The sequence below is a fragment of the Paroedura picta genome, chromosome 9 (assembly GCF_049243985.1).
Source record: "Paroedura picta isolate Pp20150507F chromosome 9, Ppicta_v3.0, whole genome shotgun sequence".
In the NCBI taxonomy this organism is placed as follows: Eukaryota; Metazoa; Chordata; class Lepidosauria; order Squamata; family Gekkonidae; genus Paroedura; species Paroedura picta.
The window spans coordinates 42,206,655-42,226,650 of NC_135377.1; the positions used below are offsets into that span (position 1 = coordinate 42,206,655).

Consider the following 19,996-nt stretch of genomic DNA (forward strand, 5'->3'; position numbering starts at 1 on the left):
ATCAGGCTGGCCATAACCTCGATTTCATCTTCAGTACAGGGGTACAGCTGGATCTGATGGCATCAATACACGGTCAGATGACTAATGTCATCCCATGGTACTACTACTAAGCCCTGAAGAAACAGTTTCGGGTGCCACCACTGCCATGTTTGGACAGTGGGTATATTTTTGCCCAGCCACAGGGACTTATAGATCCTGAAAGATTCTGGAATGCTTTGCAGGATTCAATTACTTGTTGACAATCTTGCCATCAACAAGATCACTATTACTAGGAAATATTATTCAATAAATGGATATGAAAGGGTTTTAAAAAATCTTTAAAATCATTTTAGCATTCAAGATTTTTTAAATATTGTGGAAAATAATCATAACATTATAGTTACTGTAGATGCTTTTTCTTCTCCATTTAGTTATATATGATTTTTGTGCAAAGACAAATTGAGGATTAGTAATGAGCTACAGTTTTGTGGCTCAGTGAATGGATGAAAGAGTCAATGCTCCATTTAAACAGTGTTTTTCATCTTGTGTTCCCCACGTAATCTACAAAAAGTGTTTATTGCTTTCCTTTTCTCTAGGCAGATAACAGTATTTTACCTGGCTCCAATTTCAGTTTCTTGAAACTTTGAATTATTCAAACAGACATAAGCACTATAAGAAAAGAAAGCATAGAGGGCTTGATGACTGTGCTTTATTTTGTATATGTAAATGATGGAAATTCATTATATAATACAGCCAGATTTCATTCACTTGAGCAGGATTTAGATGACTAGTAGTATAATCTGATAAATTATATTTTTATAGGAAAGAGTAGTAACGAAGCATTGTGGTTCAGAAGCAGAACTAGGGATGCAGAAATGCCAACTGTGCTGTCTCTTGGTCCCCATAACCGTTTCCTGGTCCCTGGGTCATTAATCCTGCAGTATTTGGCACACATGAATGAAAATGAGCACACTTCCAAAACTATGAACATTGATTTGTCTGCATTCTCATCTTATAGTAAGGCACTGAAGTTAGTTAACCTTGCCACTCCTTTTTAGGCTGCCGGGCAATCACGGAAGGTGACGATACCAGGCTTTGCCCCCAAATTGCATCATCACTGCTCTTGGTTGTATATAATAAACAAGCTGTGACCACCTTGTGACCACAAAATGGTTTTATGTGTGCTTATTCCTCATTGCCTCTCCCTCTATCCCTCTTTGGTGCCACAAATGTCCATGCTTTTCTCATGGGAGTATTCCCATGAGGGGTATTCACATTTGGACACAGGACAGATGTTCGACTCTGAATTTCAAATATTACATAGGAAAGAAAGACAAGAAAGCATACATCACTTTGGATTTCATCCATAATGGGAGTGATGAAAAGCCAAATGATTAACACTTTCTGCACCCCAACACTGTTTTTTAAAAGGCTATTTATCTGCTGCTAAATTGGTTTGTTTGATTTATATATTTTTTGTGTCTGATTGGTATAAACTATGCCCTCTAGCAAGAAAGAATGGCAGGTGGCTTTAGACTGTACATTCTGAGGGCCAAAATATTCAATGTCCCTGATCCATCTAAATTAAAAAAAGAAAATAAATTAGTGACAGCCCAAGGTATTCTCACAAGGTTTGTGGAACACATACTTTGGTCCCTCCTCCCTCCCCTTGTCTCTCTCACACACACACTCCTTCTCCCCATTCTGCCCTGGCCCCACACCCCTTGCCACTCACTTCCCTGACCAATTCCCTGGTCCCTCTCCCCTCCCTCAGAAACATACCCTGACTCTCTCCCCTCCCCCTTTCCTTACCTCTTCCGGCAGTGCTGGCTGGGCCTGCTGCCACACCTCCCCACCCACAGAGACTTCATGGCTGCTGCCTCTGCCCACAGAGGCTTCACAGCTGCTACTTTGGCTGCTGCCTTGGCCTCCTCCTCCAGCCACCCCCTGCCTTTTCTAGCGCAATCCCTGGAGCAGGGTTATGAATGTCACATATGATGTCACATCCATTTCAGGGGGCATGCTAGAAGACATGTTCCATATCAACAAGTACCCCACAGACTTGAACTGAAGTAGCAGGGATCTTATTAATGCTACAGCTTTGCCATGAACTCCAACTCCTTTTGGTTATAGTACTATACAGAAACACAAGATTATATTTCTGTATGTCGCAAAAGGCTTTGAGTCAAGATCAATTCTAGATCTGTTTACTAGTGATGGATAAGGAAGAATCATAGAATCATAGAGATGGAAGGGGCCACACAGGCCATCTAGTCCAACCCCCCTGCTCAACGCAGGTTCAACCCAAAGCATCCTAAAGCATCCAAGAAAACTGTGTATCCAACCTTTGCTTGAAGACTGCCAGTGAGGGGGAGCTCACCACCTCCTTAAGCAGCCTATTCCACTGCTGAACTACTCTGACTAAAATATTTTTTCCTGATATCTAGTCTATATTGTTGTACTTGTAGTTTAAATACATGGGTGTATTATTTTTTTTAAATCACCAAGAGAGCAGGATGCTTTTTGTTATTTCTACATTTGCTATAACATTTCTTCTGAAACAACATTAGAACTAGAAGTAAGTGGATTATTTTGGCAAAATATCTAAGACATTTTGAAATAAAGTAATACTTCTTGAGGTAGACTGAGGAGGAATTACCGGAACTATTTCACTGTGATGGGAGATCAGGGAGAGCTGCTGTAGACTTAAATTTACTTGAACAAACTATAAAGGAATGCTGACATTTTAGGGAGAAGAAAAAATCCCATCAGACTTCATTAAAGACATAGCATAAATGATTATATGAATACATGGCATGGTCTGTGTGGTGCCATAACATATGAAGTTATTTGTAGAGGATCACTTGACCTTGTGGAGGATCACGTGTGGCTTCTTGCCATCATGCTCTGAGTTTCTTTCCTGCTTCTGTCAGAAGTTGCCATTAAAATGGGGTGGGTGAGAACTCATAATATGAAGAAGAGTTGGTTATTATATGCCGCTTTTCTCTACCTGAAGTAGGCTCAAAGCGGCTTACAGTCGCATTCCCTTTCCTCTCCTCACAACAGACACCCTGTGAGGTGGGTGAGGCTGATAGAGCCCTGATATTCCTGCTCGACCAGAACAGTTTTATCAGTGCTGTGGCGAGCCCAAGGTCACCCAGCTGCATGCAGGGGAGTGCAGAATCAAACCCAGCATGCCAGATTAGAAGTCCGCACTCCTAAACACTACACCAAACTGTTCATCTGACATCCATGTGAGTAACTAGCCTTAACTCACTGAAAATCAAATGTGCTTAGAAATAGCTGATTTGATATGCTTTGTTCCTACTCCTTGGATTGCTGAAATGCTATGTGTTCTCAGAATCTGAATGGTTGCTTGAATAAACAGATTCTGAACAGTAACATATGGCATGTTTTACCTTGCTAAACTTTTTTAGTAGCTCTTTCCCCATTACTTGGGATGGGCTCTGATAGTATTTTTGCAGTTTGGTTCATGGGCAAAACACAAATCAAACCATGAATAAATATGAACTGGAAGGTTGGTTTGTGATTTAAGTTTATGACCAGTGCTTCCTGCTCCCTGCTGCTTTTCAAGGGAAGCAGAAAGCAGGGATTTCCCATGAAAGGCACTGGTGAGAGAGAAAGTAGGGGTTTAAATGGCTCTGCGTTTAACCTCCTGCTTTTTATTTCCCAGTGCTTTTTGTGAAGAGCAGAAAGGGGTTTAAATGTTTTAGAGGCATTTAAACCCCTGCTTTCTGCTCTGTGCTGCTCAGCTGTTTTTCATGAAGAGCAGAAAGTGGAGGATTAAATGGCTCATGAGCCATCATGAACTGCCTTACATCACTTTGCAATCTATGAACTGGCCAAATTCTAAAACAAACTTTTGGTTTATGAGCCAGTTTTTGCCAATCTCTACTCATCACTACTTCTTTATTATTCATGACAATATTTCTGATTAGTAATAGAACCAACACCAGTCCTCTCAAGCACTCAAAAATGTTCAGAAGCTTTATGCATGTGTGCTGCTTTCTCAGTGTTTTAACTGCCCTGTTTGACCTATCAGCCATCTAACAAACCCACCCAACAGATATTACTAACAAAAGAAGTCTTTTCCTTGATTGATTAAAGCTGAGTGGAATAGTAATAATAATGGTGGTGGAGAACCCGTGGGACTTGTCTCTCTCACAGTCCACTCTTGCCCACTTTTCCTGTCTCAGTTTCATTGTCATGCATATTTATATGACTTGACCATTCCAATTTGAATTGCAAATACTTTGTACTTCTTGAAGTGTTGCATGGGAATAACAATGCAGTTTGTAAAGCCTACATATGCACAAATATGAACAATGTTGCTCACTGATTAATGCTGTGCAAAGCACAGGCACTAAAGCAGAATATACAATCAAGATATATCTAAGTGTGTTCAGGAAACCCAGGTTAAGCTTGTACCATCAGTGTGTGGTTTTGACAGAACTCATTGTTTATTGGATAGCTCAGGCCAGGTATGACCACTATTAAGCCTATTTACTATTTAAAGAACCATTCCTCATGGTTAATTCTTCTTTCTTGAATACAAAACCATATGGTTTTGTTCTTAAGGGGGGAGGTGGAGAACTGGTTTGTAGAAATGGGCATCAGGTTGGTACATTTGTGAGCATGTGCACGTGTGTGCATTTTATGTATTTCCTCCTGAAGATTCACAATGCAAATTCTCTTTTTGAGTTTTTGACCAGATAAAATGCAGATAATTAGGACTAAGCAGAGGATATTCCTCTACCATTACTCCACAGTTAATGAAAGCCTTAACACCACAAATCTGCTCCAGATGATTAATGCTTCTCAACCATGTAATGAGCCTATGTCTTTCACAATAACAGAAAAAAGGGGAAATGGATATTAACTCCTCCAGAAAAGTTAAAACTTAGATCTGAAGACAAAAATGTAAGAACAATGTTGCAAAGAAAACATAACCAGTTATTTTGGTTTGGATATGGATGATTTTAAAAAAGAGATATCAGGAAATACAGTTCCATATATAAGACCAGTGTTCATTGTGATCAGAGAAGGATTTTAAATGCAGCTCTTTTTCTAATAAGGCCACAGCTGACTTTTGTGACAAAGTGCTTTGTACTCTCCCTAGCTGTAACTGAGTGGATTGAGAACTTCAATATTAGTATTTAGTGGATTGTCCAATCTGCCTGCATAACCATTGTTCCTACTTGGCTTAATATTTTATATTTTTATATGCTGCTTGTGTGTAACTTTGCCATATGATAAACAAGCCACGACATCAATAATAACAACTTATGGTGACTCCATGGGGTTTTCAAGATAAGACATATTCAGAGGTGGTTTGCCATTGCCTGCTTCCATCTCCCTTCCAAATACTAGCCAAGGCAACTCTGCTTAGCTTTCAAGATCTAACAAGATTGGGATAGCCTGGGCTATCCAGGTCCAAGCAACTTTACTTTTAGAATAACATAACAAAATGGTGCTGGGAAGTGTATGCATCTGGCTTGCTTTAAAGAACGTAGAAGGCAAATCTCCTATTTGAGGCACCATTTTGATTCCATATAGGCTAGAGGATCACCAGCTTAGTAAATCATGTCAATGCTTCTTTTGTCTCAAAGGCCTATTATGCATGGCCGCTGAAACGGTGGCATGGAGAACGAGGAGGAGGAAGAAGCGAAGCAAACCGATTATGCACGGGATGGAACACAACGGCGGCAAAACCCAGAGTATCCGATTATGCACGCAGATACTCCAGAGCCGCTTCTGGTTGCGCCCTGGTCCCAGGAAGCTCCACTTTCTTCCGCATCTCGCTAATGAGGCTTTTTCGGCGGCATAAGTTGACTCTGCACCCGGTTGCCGCCTGCAGCGTGCATAATTGGTGATTTTAGCCGCCGCCATTCCACCCCGAATGCAGACTTTCCACTCCGTGCATAATGGGCCAAAGAGATCAGCATAACAGAAGCCATGGCTGCCATGGCTGCTGTCATGGCTATTAAAAGGCTTCCAACTTACCCAGTACCGGGTTGGATAGGCTATATCTGAGCAAGTCAAAGCCCTCCTGGAACAAGTCCTGGATGTTTTAACATTGTTAATTAATTATCAGAAATTTAATGCAGCCTGTCCATAATCTCCTTTTTTAAATGTTTCTTCCCATTCCCCAAGAAACAGCATTTCTCCCGGCTAATCTTAGCCCTGGAACTAATCAGAAGAGTTTCCTTGAATAATCACAAAGTCTTTCTTGAGGGGAAAGGAAACTTTAAACTGCAGTTATTATGCTGGCCATTTTGTGCTGTATGTGTAGCTTGCTGCTTTTTGATAGTGGAAGAGACACCATGTTTGCATTGACTTGCAGGAGGGCATTATGTGCTGGAATAAGACGTGACACCAATGCTGGGATGAACAAGGCCACAGCTTTATTACCTCCCCACGGGAGGGTTGGCACAGCATGGGAGAGGGAGCCTGACCTAGCAGTCAGCAGACTGCACCAACAACCCACGGAGTCCAGAGGCGCTCTGGGGACCTGCACCATTCCCAGCCGGGAGAGCAGGTCCCCTTGCCTACTGAAGTCCGCCACTAAGGGAAGCGACCTCTGCGGGGGAGCCACCAGGCGTCAACCTGCTTTGACTGCCCCCAGGCCACCTGGCAAACGAGCCCCTGGCCTCCCAGCTGGGTAAGCTGCGCTCGTATACGCGCCGCCTCAGGAGAGGCCCCAAACCCCAGGGAGTCCGATCGCACACCGGACTCCCTGCCAACAGGCTCCATCCCATGCAAACCCACAGCTGTGACAATTATTGACAAAACATCCACCTCAAAACTATGAACAATTTTGTATACAACATAGGGTGGGTGGGAGGGAAGCAGCTCCCGCGGCGTTCCCTGGCAAAGAGGGCGAGACCCGCGCACGTGGCGCCTTAAATAGCTGCCACGGGTCCTGCCCTGCCTTTTGACACTGTGCATGCTGCGTTCTGGCAGCACGCACACTAGAGGGCCTCTGGGTGGTCGCCTCTTCCTCTCAGCAAGCCCTCCGCTGCGTCAATGTTTGGCCGAGGTAAGTCTTGGCCGGGTTTTTATGCTAGACTCTGGCCTGTGGATGGTGCTACTTGACACTTTGGTTTGATTTGTCCCAGCCCTTTGTCCCAACAAAGAGTTAATAAGAGTGAATATGGTTTCTAGGGGGAGTTTTGGAGAGGTATTTATGTTGATGTTTTGGGTTCTCCATAGTTTAGTATTTGGATTGTTTTGTCTTCCTTCCTTCCTTCCTTCCTTCCTTCCTTCAACTGATTCCACATGGAGGTGTAAAGCTCGCGCCACTTCCTGCTTGCAGATGTGTGGTTGGAAGCTGTGTGTTTGCAAGATTCCTAATGGGAGACCGCTCCTGTGTTTTCCGACCACCTTGTTATGGCTTTTTGCCTCCTAACAAGGCAGCAAGCAAGAACAACTTGAATTTCTCCCCACCCCCACCCTGCTCCCTGGCTTGTCAATCACCACAAGCCACCAATCCCTGCACATCAGTTGTTTCGGGGACTCAAACTTCCATCCCCCCAAGCTCTGAAATTATTATTATTATTTTAAAAACTTAACTTCTGTGCTTCTATGGGGAAATGCCACAACACCAGAACAATTTTTTAAAAAAATCTTACACTTCCGTGTTGTTACGGGATCATGCCACAACAGTGGAAGAAGAAGAAGAGTTCTTATTTCTCCACCAGGAGTCTCAAAGTGGCTTACATTCACCTTCCCTTTCCTCTCCCCACAACAGACACCCTGTGAGGTAGGTGGGGCTGAGAGAGCCCTGGTATTACTGCTCAGTCAGAACAGCTTTGGCAGGCAGGAGGCCAGTTAGGTGGAAAGATGATGTGACTCAAGTTTGTGGCTTTTAATTGGCCACAGCTTTAATAATCAACCCCCCATGGAGGCTTGGCACAACACAGGAATGATCCTGACCTTGGCAGTCTGCTGAATGCTGCACCTGCATGAAAACCCACAAGGAGTCAATCATTATTCACTGCTGGGAATATGGATCTCCTATTTGGATTTGCCTAAGAATGGGAGACAACCCTGATGGAGGCCAAAGGGTGCATACCACCGTGGCTACCTCCAGAGCCATCTGGTCATGAATAAGCTGCCGGGTCAGCTAGCTGCTTGCTACCACCACCCCCTTAAGGAGGCCCCAATCCCCGCAAAGAGGCCAACCACACACCGGCTCCCCTCAAAACAGGCTCATTCTCATGAGCAAAATATGCTGTGACAAAATACAACAATTAACTGCAAACAATGATACAAAACAAGGTGGGTGGGTGGGTTCGCTTGCCTGCACTCCCGCGAAGAGCAGGAAGGAGCCAAACAGCATCCTAAGAGTATGCTCCTAGCCCTGCCTCTCATACTGTGTGCACTGCCACTGCAGCGCACAGCCTCAACACTTTGCATGGCTGCCTGAGCCACCACTCTTCCTGCTCGTCCACCACCCGCCAAACAGCATCACAGGTAAGTTCACATAGCCCATTATCAGTGCTGTGGTGAGCCCAAGGTCACCCAGCTGGCTGCATGTGGAGGAGTACAGAATCAAACCCATCTTGCCAGATCAGAAGTCCATGCTCTTAACCACTACACTAAACATTCCCTCCTTAGATCTCTTTTTGAAATTCTTGGTGTAATGTTCTCTCTTTATATTCAGGTAGATTTGTGAAAGGCTGGCCATGGTAACTCCCTGACTTCCCACTGGAATCTTTAGTCAGATGCTTGGAAGCAGTGACAAAATGCATCAAGCTGAGTTATCTGAAGCTCAACCCTGAAAAAGACGGAGCCCTGTGATTGGGTAGGAAGGGACCATGGGAGGAAGTGTCCCTGCCCACTCTGGATGTTGTGCAGCTCCTAGCAACTCACTCTGCCAGGAACCTTGGCATGATCCTAGATGCTTCCTTTACAATGGAAGCCCAGGTCACAAAGATGGCATTTTACCACCTCTGCCAAGCCAAACTACTAGCGCTCTATCTGGACCCAGAGCACCTAGCCACAGTGATCTATTCAATGGTCACCTCTAGACTGGACTTCTGCTACTCGCTCTACACAGGCCTACCCTTATCCTTGATCTGGAAACTACAACTGGTACAGAACGCCGCAACCAGGATTCTCACTAAGACAACATGGAGATCTCACATCCGGCTGGTACTCCAAGAATTTGGCTGGCTGGCTCCTATTTTAAAGTTAATTTCCCATTCTTTTAGTCAAGTTTGGGTAACAGCATAAGAAGGATGACACTTATAGGCAAGAAGATGGGTTTCTAAGGTAATTGTTTTCTAACTACTACAGCAGCAGTTCACATTCCCTAAAAATTTGCACCAATTATTTGCTGGTAACAGAATTCTGAAGCACCTTGTGATCCAGAAGCAATGTGTAGCCTAATGAATATAAAGTTTTTAGAACATTAATATAATTTGATATATTTCTCATGCGGAAGAATAGAAGTGACATATTTTATGTTAAGAGGTAAAGCTATTCAATGCTGATGTCACAAGGAGAGGAGAGCAATCTATGCTTCATTAAATATTCTTGCAATTAATGACACTTAAGGCTATATTCCTGAGAAGCAATTTATAAATTCAGTAGGCAAAACCAGATTTAGAAGGCTTCTCTTGAGAACCATTACATGAGAAAGCACAGATAACTAAGCTTTTTGGTAAAGACCAATATGGTAGAGATGTGACTGTGGACTGTGAGGACACACAGATCAGGGCCCTTAACATCCAATTTAAAATCATCTAGCCAATTTTTTTTTTCTGTTTTATTACTAGCTTCTAATATTGTTGCAACAGAGGTTTATACTATTCATGTAATAGATCCAACCAAAAGCCTTTATCCAAACAGATGGAACCATGTCAGTGTGAACTAGTGAAGTACAGCAACTTTCTTGTAAGGGGCCAGGAGAGGCTTAGAAACATCTACCTTGGTATACCCAGCCTGCAGGCCCTATTTTACTCTGCCCTCCAAGATTTCCCAAACCTAGAGAGGCTTCTTTTTCTCTCTTGGATTAGCTGCTGCTACATGAACTTTGTATGGAATTACTCACGAAGAGTGATTACTCCTCCCCAGCACGTTCTTTGCTCAGATAGGAGGGGAAAACATTTAAGACTCAGAGTAAAGATTTTGCTCATTTCAAACCTCCAAAGGGGGGGGGGCACATGAATTTCTTCATATACCCTAAATTATAAATCATAGTATAATATCAAGGAAAAAATGGAATGAGTAGCTATTGATTTAAAGAATGCACCTGTTTTTATTTTGCATTTATTTTCTTTATACCAAAAAGTATGGATAGCCTGTGTGGTTCAGTGAACATGATCTTAGACCTAGGACGGCTAGATTCAAATAATAATTTAGTTATGAATCTATTCAGGTGGCCTTTGAAATTAGTCTTTGGAGGAGAAGATGTGGCTATAACTTACACCATCACCACCTTTGTGGGTCCAGGACAAGATGGAACATTGGGTAGGCTGCCACCAACTGGTTATATGGTTGGGAACTGGGAGGGAACCTGCAGTGTCAGGATGGTCAGTTCTCCCACGTCAGGGACTGTATCAGGTCGGGGCTGAGCTGGAGGTGGTCCCTGGGACTTCACCTGCCTACTCCTCCTTTGTTTAAGTTCACTGCTCCTGGGACCTTGCCCTAGTTTTTGTTCACATGTTGAGCTTTTTACATTGGCTAAAGCTATAAACTGGTAGGAAAGCAATATAATTTGAATGCTCATGGCATCCGTGCTTTAGTTGATAGTTTCTTCTCATTAAGTATTTACCTTGGAAATGAGAGAGAAAGAAAACTGTTTAGGAATGGTAGCGGAATAGAGGCAGCCTAGAGGGAACAGCTGTGCTCACTGAATTTTTCCCTTATACTATCTGCTACCTTATAATGTCACTTTCCATTTCATCATCCCCAGGTAAGAGTTGTCATAAAAGCTTTATGTAACCTCAAATCTCAGTACAATCTCACTTTCTGCACATCCTCTCTTTGTATTCATTCTCAATGGCAAAGATGCTGATGAATTTCCTAGTTTCGTAGCCTCTATTTGTATCTTTTGATCCAGCTGGTTTAAACATTCAACAAGGCATGTGGTACATCTTGGATCTGTTCAGATATTCAGCCTTCATAGAACTGAGCTATGGGATCTTTATGGAACTGAAGATTCTTGAATACAGTTACATATTGTATGATGGAAAGAAACTGCATATCAAAATCTTTTTGCATGTGCAAAATAAACACACCATTAGAAAAGCTTCTAATGCTGCATTCTTGTTGATGTGTGAGCTTTCCTCATGCGGTGGGATTGTAACATGGGCACCAAATGAAATGTGATTCTCTTTGCATATTTTTTTCCAAACTGTAAAGTCCTGTGAGGACTATTGTATGTTAATCCTGCCACTAGATTATCAAACAAATAAACAATAATGCATCAGCTTCCATGGCTCTGTTGGCAAAAAAAGTTTACAATCTTTGGATACTTGTGTGGTCCAGCTTTGCAAAGAAATAGATGTCAACTCAGTTCTGTAGTCTAGAGCAGATTATATTCAAGTGTGTTTAATGGTTGGTTTATGGCAGGGGTATCAGAACAAAGGGTATGGAAGAGGAAGCTAGAATAAAGAAATATGCAAACCAAAATGCTAATGAAATTCAGACAAACTCTGAACCTTCCCCCCCCCCCCCCCCCCGCCACATGCCATAGAATTCTTTTGAAGCTAGAAAAAAGATAGCTTGGCTTAAAATGCATAACACATTCTCTGAGCTCCAAAACTAAAGAAAGGCCTGGACTTACCCAGGACAGCCACTGACACAGCAAGGGAGTGGGTGGGGAAGGTGAGCAGAATGGGCAGCCAGGATGCAGGTACAAAGCTGCATGTGTCTGGCCATTCAGGAGGGGGCAGAGCAGTTGGCATCCTTTTAAGGAGTCACATACTCAGCCTCTTTTGCAGAGTGATGCCACCTGCAAAGAACCCACCCTCCTAACCATTAGGCCAGGGTTGGCAGATATAAAGAGTTTGTGCTAATTGTTTGTTCATGCTTGAATTATCATAGCTTGTAGGTTGGCGGGTTGGCAGGGGATGTAGAGGATTTGGAGGGGACTCTGTCTTGTGTGGCCGACTCCCCAGGAAAGGGGCCTCTATAAGGAGGTGGTAACCTGCGAGATAATGCCGACCCAGCTGGGAAGGCAAGGGGACATTCAGGCTCGGGTGTCCTGGGGATGGGTTGAGGGGTAGTTTGCAACACTTTTGGCAATCCAAGGGACACTTCCCTAGTTAGGGGTTACAGTGGCAGGGGGAACCTGTGTTCCCAGCTGGGAACCAGTGCAGGATCCATGGGAGCCACTGTAGTAGGGAAGAACAGTAGCCAGATGGCTACTTAGAACTTATATGTCCTCTGCCACACCAACACTATTTATGTTTGGTTAATAAAGCTGTGGCCTGTTATATGCCAACAAAGAATTTGTGTGCATGCCAGAAAACGTCCCCTTATGCCGTTTCTTGGAGCCAGAAAATGGCCCCTTATGCAAGTCAACAGCTTTTGACAGTGACATCATGAGTAAAATGCTTCCCTCTGGCCAGAATTTTTTAAACATGATTTCAAATACTATGTTTCTTATGTGACATGTTTTTAGATAATGCCAACCAAACAACAAGATAACATCACAAGGATGGGACAGCTATAAAACTGAATGGTACTCATTCTGAATGGTACTATAAAACTGAATGGTATTTGGTTAGGCCAGGCCTTGGATGGTAGCGATGTCATACATAATCAGTTATTTTCCCCAAAGCCTTCTCACTGACATCATGGGCTTTCCAGCCCGTGCATGATTGGTCAAAGAGCTGTTTTGGAATGGTCAATTTACTTGATTTCTATGAAATTAGAAATATATATTTAAAAATCTCTACTTTGTTTCCTGTGTTCATGAATGTTTAAAGATAGTACACCTGTCCCAGATTTAGAACGTATAATTATAGCATAGACATGCTATAGCTATAAATACAGCATTGAAATAGGTTTACCATTTGTATGTTCTGAATTATTAGGTTTACTGATTCCACATTGGGAAATTCCTGGAGATTTGGGAATGGAGCCTGGGAAGGGAGGGGCTTGGGCAGAGGAGGGATCTCACCGAGTTATAATGCCATAGAGTCCACCCTCCACATGAGACGTTTTCTCCAGGGGAATTGGTCTCTGTAGTCTGGAGACTAGTTGCAATTCTGTGAGATCTCCAGGCCCCACTTGTAAGTTGTCAATCATATTAACCATCATTATTTGCTTGTTTGTTACTACATTCAGCTGAGGAGAACTCCAGAAAAAACTTATATTGTGTATTGGCTGGGGTACAGAGATGCATTGCTTCCAGAAGCACACCATGTTGCTTGTTTTCGGTTAAACCTGCAGCCACTCACTTCGCTCTTGAAGAAAGGCCACAAAAAAAGGGTCCCTCTGATTTTTTTTCAGGGAGCACAGAGAATAACCCTGGGAAAGGCACTGGGAAAAATAGTGCTTCATTGTAGATTCCATAGCCATTTAGATTTCAGTCTGAATTTCCCCTTTTACCTTCTTGAAGAGTATTCCCCCCCCCCACTACGTTCATTCTCTGTGTAGCTGTTGTGGCAAAGAAAAACTGGGCCCTACTGAGCAATACAATATTGTTTGAAGAAAGTAAAAATAAAATGACCAAATGCAGGGTCATTTCATCTGAGGAAAGCCATGAAGATTATTATTTTATATGCCCATCTGAGACCTCAGGCTTGTATCTTGCCATTTATGGTTAACTGAAGTTCATGGATGGGAGACAATTCTTTTGCAATTCCAGATCAGAAAAGGAGATAGATCTATTTGAGGAAATGTTTTATTTTCTTCGCATCCTCATGACAACACCAGACCCGCTTCCCTTATTACTGAATAATTTGCAACACCATAGAAAAATAACTTGGTATCTCTCTACTGCCAGAATATTTATTTTGCTTTTCCTTCAGTGCTGAATAATGCCTGAAGTTTTCAATAACAACTAATAAATCTTGTATTTATATCAGCATGAAAGGTCAGGCTGGTTGATTTGTTTCCTATAACTGCTCTTGAATAAATAAAATAATAAACAGTGACACTGTATAGAGCTTTATAATGCAATTTGTACATGTTTTCAATTCTCTTGCTCATCCTTGTTTTACAGATGAAATTACTGGAATAAGCTGGCCATTCTCCAGCTATTAATAAAATCCCTCCAGACACTTCATTTTATAAACCTTGAAAATCGCATCTGTAGCAAGCTGTAAAATATTAATCCAGTGCTTCGGAACAAAAGAAACTGAAGACGTTTTGAAAACCAAGAAACCAAGAGCCATAAAGAACAAATAGAATCATACAATATCACACACAAAAAATCCTAAAAGCAAAAACCCTCACACTGTTGTTCCGCCTTACACAAACACACACTATCTTCCCTCAGAAAATTTGGGTCACTAACTTTATACAGCACAAACTCATTAATCCAAACAGGTCAGAATTTCTTAGTGTAAGGGATCTTGCCACATTGATCCATGTTTACAAGCTTAACAACTGTAACACATTTTACATGGGACTGCTTGTGATGACTGCTTGGAGATACTGTTGTGTATGGATGAACTTGAAAGATTTCAACTTTTTTTTGTGAATAAATTCTCCTCCACTCCCCTTTTCCTGTAATTGAACACTATACATTGTGAGCTCAAAATCTGTTTGGAAGTCAACCAAGTATGGGTTCAACTAGTTTATCAATTTAAATATCATTGAAATTAATTAAATGGCTGCCTTTCTAATGGCCATGATGGCATTGTGTCTGGCTTTTCCTGTGGTCACTGGTGGAAGACCTCCAGACAGGTGGAATTCCATCCAGACCACCAACACTTCAGGGCACTCATCCTTAAGCATCTTTAAGTCCCTGATAACTCTTTTTGCTAGTGATATACCCTTGGTCTTCACCAACTTGTTCTTTCCTAAGTATAGACTTGGGCCTATTCTGCACACAATAGATAATGCACTTTCAATGCACTTTAGAAGTTATTTTCCTGTTCTGCACAGGAAAATCCTGCTACCAAAGCACATTGAAAGTGAATTAACTTATGTGTGTGGAATGGGCCTAGGACCTCAGAATGACTGCTCCCCTGTAAGACTTTCAAAGATCTTTTCCCCTATCACACCAAAAATTCGTTTTTTGAACGCATAGGACTGAAACTGGGGACAGACATCATATCAGTTGGGAAATAATGCCCCATAATTGTAACTGAAGGAATAAACCAAGAGAACTCCATGCTGCCTAGTTCCTCAGTTATTTGTGGTGAGGAATGACTTCTCTCAATGCCCTGCATTCTATTCCTGGTCAAAGAAATGAGTGGGAGTTGCATTTTTCTCCTAAGGGAAGGAAGGATGGAAATCTACATTTAAAGGAATAGGTGATTTCACTGTACAGTTGTATATATTAACCAGTCACAGCATGATTCAAGTTACAAATCTCTAAGGAAAAATCAAAGATGTTTAATCACCAGCCTAGGTCTATTTACCATTTCGGATTAGCACAGTTTAACATTTGACAAACTGCTCAACTGAATCCAGACTGAATGTGTTTGGTCCTGGCCTCCTGTTCATTGTCACAACTATTTCCAGCTGCCTGACATTTTTTTAAATGCACACTATGTTAGTGTTTCACAGCTAGTGACTTACAATTGTAAGATGCCACCCTGTATCTCTTTTTGCTATCTGGGTCAGTCATCATCAGTGGCCAAAGCAGATGAACCATCCAGATCTTGCACATTTTCACATGGCTTCATAGGAATGGTAGTTATGCTTTTTTTTAATGAGAAGACCTATGCAATTACATGTCTGTCATCCTGAATCATGATAGAGAACTGTTCTGATCAGTTGCCCTCATGTGACCATGATTCTGAAGCATCTAAACCAACATATCCAGGAAATTCTTGAAAGCCAGCTTGGTGTAGTAGTTAAGACTGACAGCCTCTAATCTGGAGAACAGGACTTGTTTCCCCACTCTTCCACCTGCAGCCAGCTGGGTGACCTTGGGCCACTCACAATTGTCTCCGAAGTCTCTCAGCTTCAACTATCTCACAGGATGTTTGTTATGGAGAGAAGAAGGGAAGGGTTTAGTAAGCTGCTTTAAGACTCCTTCTGGAAGGAAAAAGCGGGGTACAAAAATCAGCTCTACTGCTTTTGAAGTGACTCTGCTACACAATTGCAATGCACTTGGAATGGTGTTTGACATAAACTTCAAACCAAACCATCAAGACCAATTAGACTGAGGGGTCAACTTACATGTAAGTGAACAGTTTGTTCATATTAAGATTAAAATATCTATATTTGTGTCAAAATTCTCTGCAGTTGCTTGCAAGTATCCTTCCTTGAGAGCACTACATTTTAAGTACTGAAGGAAAAAATACTTGATCTTTTCCATCAAAATGGTAGAGTTGCTCACTTCCCACTGTTATCTTTCCTAAATTGTTACATGCTTACACTGACAAAGGAGAATGAAGAGGAAAAGGAAATAGACAGGCAAGCAGGTAGGCTGGGGACATCAGTTGGAACTCTTGTTTACTCTGCCCACTTATTTGGTGCCTTGCATCTGACTGCAAAGACTGCACTTTAATTGGCCATTTCCTACTGACATTAGATGTACTTAATTGGCCTAGGAATACTTTTCTAGGACTAAGACTGGGGGGCGGGGGGGGGGGGGGAAGCCAGCATCCTCTGGGAAGATAGCTTGCCTATTTTTTCCCCACTCTTTTTTCTCCATAATGGGACTGCAAAATAGCATTTTTGATCCTGACACACATGTTTGATGTCTGCTTCAATAGCGAACAAAGGCTGTTTCTCGGCAGAGCTAGTTTTCAGAAGCTATCTTTACTAGCCAGGGGAGGGGATAGAAAAAGAGAAATATTTCGATTTTGGACTTCAGAGAATGTGATTATTGTCAGGGCCCGATGAACTGTGTCATTTCCAGTGAGCTGACGAAGAGGTTTTCTCAGTGAAGAGTTGCTGAACAAAAGTTTGCGTAGGCAACTGTCAGCTGTTGGTTTTATAGTGTTTTGTTTGAACATGTGCATGTGACACTTTGACAATGCAGCGTAACATTACACTTGGCATGGTAAACCAACTCAGAGCTTTGTATGGTTTTTTCCCCCTCATGCGCATCGTTCACAAAAGGATTAGAAGCTGAAATATTTATGCTTCCACAGCACATTGATTATGGGCAATCTGTAAATACAGACCACTGCAGTGTTGAATGTCCCAAAAGCCATGTGCCAGGATTTCAAAGAGAAAGTTCTAGTAGAAATCTCATTCTTTATTTGATTCTAGACTAAAGTGGTTTGAGCATGGTTTATTGGAGAAAGAAAAAATGTCAGTAATCTGGATTATGAAGAGCCAAACGGTTTTGTCAAAGCACCATTTGAAGTATCAGTTTTTGCGTGCATGTCAAAGGACCATGGCAGTGTGGGAGGGAATTTCATTCAGCAGTTTTCATCTTGCCTTTCTTTCTGAGCAGAAGCCAGTCCCATGAGCTGCTATTATTTTTAAAAAGGTAACTTTTTCTCTATGTGGGGTACAGCAGAAATCCTCCCACACTCAACTTTTGGGGAAAAAGATGCAGGGTACTGTACTTCAAGTCACATGTCAAGATGGAAGCTGGGCCAGAGTCCTGCCTCCTAGATTGCAAGTCTCTATAGGCTCTACCTTTTACTGACTTTTTCAAAAGACCTACTGCTTGTGTACATTTGTAGAGAACAACATGCCTTTCCTAGGGATGGGAATGAACCAGGAAAATGTGGTTCAATTCAGTTTGTGGTTCCTGGCATTTATGAGCCATGAACCATCATGTACTATCAGAGGTGCCAAACAAACTGGTTCAGTTCACGATGTCCCTGGCATGCTAGACACCAGGCATGTGTGATTCAGTTTGGATACTCTGAATCAATGTTTATTTGGACAATTTTTGGACTAATCCAGTCTGAATCAACTTCCCCCTGTGATTAAATAGCTTGGACCAGCCTTGGCCAAACTGCCAAACACCAATTTGGGCATGATTCAGTTGTGTCGAGATCAAACAGTTAAAAATGAACAATTTTTCCTTTCCCATCTATTACATGGTTGGGGTAGGTGAGTGTTGAGATAAAGGCACCAAATTTGCAGCGTGGCTGCAGGAGCTTCTCTTCAAAAGTATCACCAAATTAAAAAAAAAATAGACAAAGGAGTCCAATTCTGCAGGCACCCAAACAGGATGCCACCATCTGACCTTTTTTGTTTCCAATGGTGAGGGGGAAAAGATTCTTATTAGCTAAGCCTCATTCTGCTTGGCATCAGCAGAGAGATAGGTGGCTCAGAGCCCTGAGTCCACCTAATGCCCCTGACTCATCAGGGGAGAGGTGGTCACAATCATGAATAAATTAATATGCTCTGCTTTTAACACATTCCCTGCCTCTCAGTCTTAACTGCCAACATCCAACAGAAGAGAAGGTATGGAGTGCCACCGACTCTCCACTCCTCCCGAGCGGCCATCCTCCATGCTGCGCCCTCCAGAAGGTGAGTTGCCTGAGAACGGGGATGGCCGCCAGGGACGAGGGTCGCCCCACGCTGATGCAGCCAGGGAAACCTGCTTTCCCTGGCCACAATGACAGCCCTTGCCGCCCCAGGGACCTGCCGCTTCCCCCCCATGTGAGACTCTCCCACGGCCACTCTCCGCACCCTTCCCACCACGAACACCGCCCTGCCCGTCCCTTACCAGCCCACCAACCCTTCTCCCCACCCCAACTTACCGTTGCGCACTTCAGCTGTGTCCCTGCCCTTTCCCTCCGGCTGAGCACATGGCCACATCGATGCCGACACACCCGGCCCTCCGCCGCTCCAATGAGAGACGTGTCCACGCATGCGAGCGCCTTCATGTCTCCCTCCGTGCGGCCTCCGTGACGCCTACAACGAGCCCTGCAGCCGCCATGGACCGCACCCACAAGACGCCATGGCCAGACACCCCTGCTGCCACCAGATCCTTGCTGCACCCACCCCGCCAGGCCTGCACTCCCTCTGCCACAGGCAGCCGCTGCCGCTCCAACGGGAGATGCATCTGCGCATGTGCATGCCTTCGCATCTCCCTCCGTGCGGCCTCCACGATGCCTAAAATGAGCCCTGCAGCCACCGCAGCCTGCGCACCCAAGACGCCACAGCCAGCCACCCCTGCCGCCGCCAGCTTCTTGCTGCGCCCACCCCACCAGGCCACGCTCCTGCCACCACTGCAGAAAGGTAGGGCGCCCCATAACCCTGATCACGGGCCCACCGCCGCCCATGGCTCCGGCGACGGGCCTTGGGAGGCCGCGGAGCCCCCACCCCCAACTTGCCAGCCCCGCTAGCGCCCACTGTATTTAGACTACAGCGGGCTTATTTTCTAGTGTGTATATACATACATACATACATACATACATACATACATACATATATTTGTAAACATTTTGATTGAGCAGAGACAATCTGTCTGGAAATATATCCATTAATGAACTCCACAATCCACCACAAACTGCTGGAAGTTCACGGAAAGTTTATGCCAGTTGACCTACCATGAAGTTCATGAACAGGCCAAAATTCATCATGAGCTTTAGTTCATGTGCCGATTCATGCCCAATCCTAATAATTCCTTCCCTCAGTCAGAAGCCCCTCTTTGCACTTAAGATGTCAGCTTCTCAACTGCTAAACTCTAGCTGTTAACTGCTAACCTGTCTTTTCACCTCTAAATTGTGTTTTCAAATCTCCTCAACATTCTGTCAGCAATCATTGTTTGTTCTTGAAGAGAGGTGGAACCTAGCCTGTCCATCACAACCAGTCTAAGCTCATTGATTTCACTGAGCTTCAACTGGAGGCTAGTACCGTTAGTGAGCATAATTAAATCCTGTTGAAAGGATTGGGGCATTTTGGGAATAAACACAGCTGAGACACATCTTCTGTTCCTGGGACA

General features: G+C 43.3%; 1 long non-coding RNA gene across 1 annotated transcript in view; it reads right to left on the reverse strand.

The window, feature by feature from the left end:
- The window catches only part of LOC143844239 (uncharacterized), a 134,689-nt gene extending 114,975 nt beyond the window's left edge, over positions 1-19,714 (reverse strand). Inside the window, exon 1 of the long non-coding RNA XR_013233883.1 lies at positions 19,602-19,714. This is a non-coding gene — a long non-coding RNA (uncharacterized LOC143844239). The remainder of the gene's footprint in view (positions 1-19,601) is intronic.
- Positions 19,715-19,996: the final 282 nt, after the last annotated feature.